The following is a 2,802-nucleotide window of genomic DNA, read 5'->3' as shown; positions in this document are numbered from 1 at the left end:
CATCGTGAAGAAGATGATTAGTGCTAAATTGAAACTTGGACTTGGAAATTCAAAAAATTTATAGGCTCTAATGATGCCATTAAGACTGAAGAGCAATTAGCTGATGAATTACATAAACCAATATTCACAAAGTTTCAGAGAAGGAAAGTTTATTCCAAGGAAGTTGATTATATCTGGTCTGCTGATTTGATTGAACTCAATAATGATAAGGGGTACAAGTATGCTTTAACCGTTATTGATTTGAGGAGTAGATATGCGTGGGTTGTCCCTTTAAAAAACAAAACAGGTAATACTCTTATGTTAGCTTTTCAACAGATATTTAATAAAAGTAAGAGAAAACCTAAGAAATTGTGGACTGATGAGGGTAGAGAGTTTTATAACAAGACATTTATGAATTTTCTAAAAAATAACAGTATTACATTATACAGTACCTTTAATGAAGGGAAGGCAGTTGTTGTTGAACGTTTTAATCGTACCTTAAAAGAGAGACTATATAAAAAATTCACACAACTCGGTTCACAACAATGGTTATCTTTTATTCAGGATATTGTGGATAAGTATAATGACACGATTCACACGTCAACGAATATGAAGCCATCAGAAACATTTACAAAATTAAAATATGAAAAAGAGATTAATGTCAGAAAACCTAAGTTCAAAGTTGGTGATATCGTAAGAATATATAGGTGGAAATCTCATTTTGAAAAGGGTTTTACTGAACGATGGACGAAAGAACTTTTTAAAATTGTTGATGTAATAGATACAGTTCCTTGGACTTATAAAATATATGATTTGGAAGGGAAGAGATTTTAGGTTCATTTTATTCACAGGAATTACAAAAGACAAAACTAAGCAGATAATACACCTTTGTGGACACTCGAGGGCCAAGTCCGAGGTGTATAACAGTATATAATGTGTGTCAAGGGGGACGTTCTTAGATCTGTGAACCCCAAACACAGAATCCTCAACTGAATAGTCAAGGCTTAACTTTTGTTTGTTGATGTGTATGTGTGTGTGTCCCAACCCTCACATTCAAAATCTCAACCCCAACCCTCACATTCAAAATCTCAACCCCAACTCAATCCTCGCCCAACACAATGTCTTTTTCAAAATGAGATTTCCACCTATATATATATATATATATATATATATATATATATATATATATATATATATATATATATATATATATATATATATATATATATATATATATATATATATATATATATTTTTACGTTTTTTTCTTCTTCCAATTCTGTCTTTTAAGGCTTTCAGGTTTGATGACGTAGAAAGAGGGAGTAAGCCTGCACTTTCTTCCCAGAACTTTCTTGATCTTGCTCCCATCAAGCACCATCCGACAAAGAACTACATCGATAGGTTTAGATCCCAAAGAGTGATAGCAACTCCAAAAGTCTCCAAAATATAAATAAATAAAATAATAATAATAATAAATAAATAAATAAATAAATAAAAGCCCCCAAAAAAGTTTCAAGTGTCCAACATAAACCCAACTTTCCAAGTCTTCAAGGTATAACCACATTCCCGTTGAGTTTCCAAGATATGTATCACATTGTGAGTTATCAATCCAGAACCCACATTTCAAGTATTCAAAGTAAAACCAACTTACAAAGTCTCTTAAGGATAACTCATTTACTGATTTTTTCAAAATTTGTGAGTCTCCAAGGTAGGACCCATATTTAGAACCATCTTGGCAGAACCCTTTTCCTGAGTCTCCAAGGTAGTTATTTAAACCATCAAGGCAGAACTCATTTACTGATTTTTTCAAAATTTGTGAGTCTCCAAGGTAGGCCCCATATTTAGAACCATCTTGGCAGAACCCTTTTCCTGAGTCTCCAAGGTAGTTATTTAAACCATCAAGGCAGAACTCATTTACTGATTTTTTCAAAATTTGTGAGTCTCCAAGGTAGGCCCCATATTTAGAACCATCTTGGCAGAACCCTTTTCCTGAGTCTCCAAGGTAGTTATTTAAACCATCAAGGCAGAACTCATTTACTGATTTTTTCAAAATTTGTGAGTCTCCAAGGTAAAACTTGTATTCTGGCTCATCAACGTATAACTTGTTCAGTGGGTATTGTCTTGATAACTCACAATGAGTACTATTGCTGTAAAACTCTTTTTCAGGATTTTGCTGGTCTCCAAGGTATAACTCTTTGGTTGGGTCATCAAGGACGAACTCGTTCTGTGGGTCTTGGTCGCTCATAAGGTCTTCAACCAAGCCAACAATTTCGCCCCAAGTTGTAGCAAAAGCAGTATTTTCATTTCGTATTTCAGACACAATTTCCTGTGAGAGAAAATAATAATGTATTAATTAAGTTATTTAATTATTAAATGAGTATGCTTCAATCAAAGTTTGAAAATAGGAAAATAAAAAATCTTACCTCAATAGATAAGAGGTTTGAATCCAGTTCATCAACTTGAAGGTTTAGTTCCATACAAGACAGAGAGTTCCAAGGAACACCAAAGTCATCCCACTCAAGGTCTTCAACCAAGCCAACAATTTCCCCCAAGTTGTAGCAAAAGCAGTATTTTCATTTCGTATTTCAGACACAATTTCCTGTGAGAGAAAATAATAATGTATTAATTAAGTTATTTAATTATTAAATGAGTATGCTTCAATCAAAGTTTGAAAATAGGAAAATAAAAAATCTTACCTCAATAGATAAGAGGTTTGAATCCAGTTCATCAACTTGAAGGTTTAGTTCCATACAAGACAGAGAGTTCCAAGGAACACCAAAGTCATCCCACTCAAGGTCTTCAACCAAGCCAACAATTTCCCCC

At 33.4% G+C, this 2,802-nt stretch overlaps 1 long non-coding RNA gene across 1 annotated transcript in view; it reads right to left on the bottom strand.

Annotated features, from left to right (window-relative positions):
* Window positions 1-1,251: 1,251 nt before the first annotated feature.
* The window catches only part of LOC147012617 (uncharacterized), a 2,605-nt gene continuing 1,054 nt past the window's right edge, over window positions 1,252-2,802 (bottom strand). Inside the window, exons 1-3 of the long non-coding RNA XR_015051012.1 lie at window positions 2,676-2,802; window positions 2,403-2,578; window positions 1,252-2,305 (exon numbers count right to left, since the gene is read on the bottom strand). The exon at window positions 2,676-2,802 is cut by the window's right edge and continues 1,054 nt beyond it. This is a non-coding gene — a long non-coding RNA (uncharacterized LOC147012617). The remainder of the gene's footprint in view (window positions 2,306-2,402; window positions 2,579-2,675) is intronic.

This window comes from Eptatretus burgeri, chromosome 14 (assembly GCF_056783735.1).
Source record: "Eptatretus burgeri isolate ZD-2024b chromosome 14, Ebu_testis_v1, whole genome shotgun sequence".
Classification (NCBI taxonomy): Eukaryota; Metazoa; Chordata; class Myxini; order Myxiniformes; family Myxinidae; genus Eptatretus; species Eptatretus burgeri.
The sequence above is the reverse complement of the archived record's forward strand: the minus strand, read 5'-3'. Positions and strand labels throughout refer to the sequence as shown.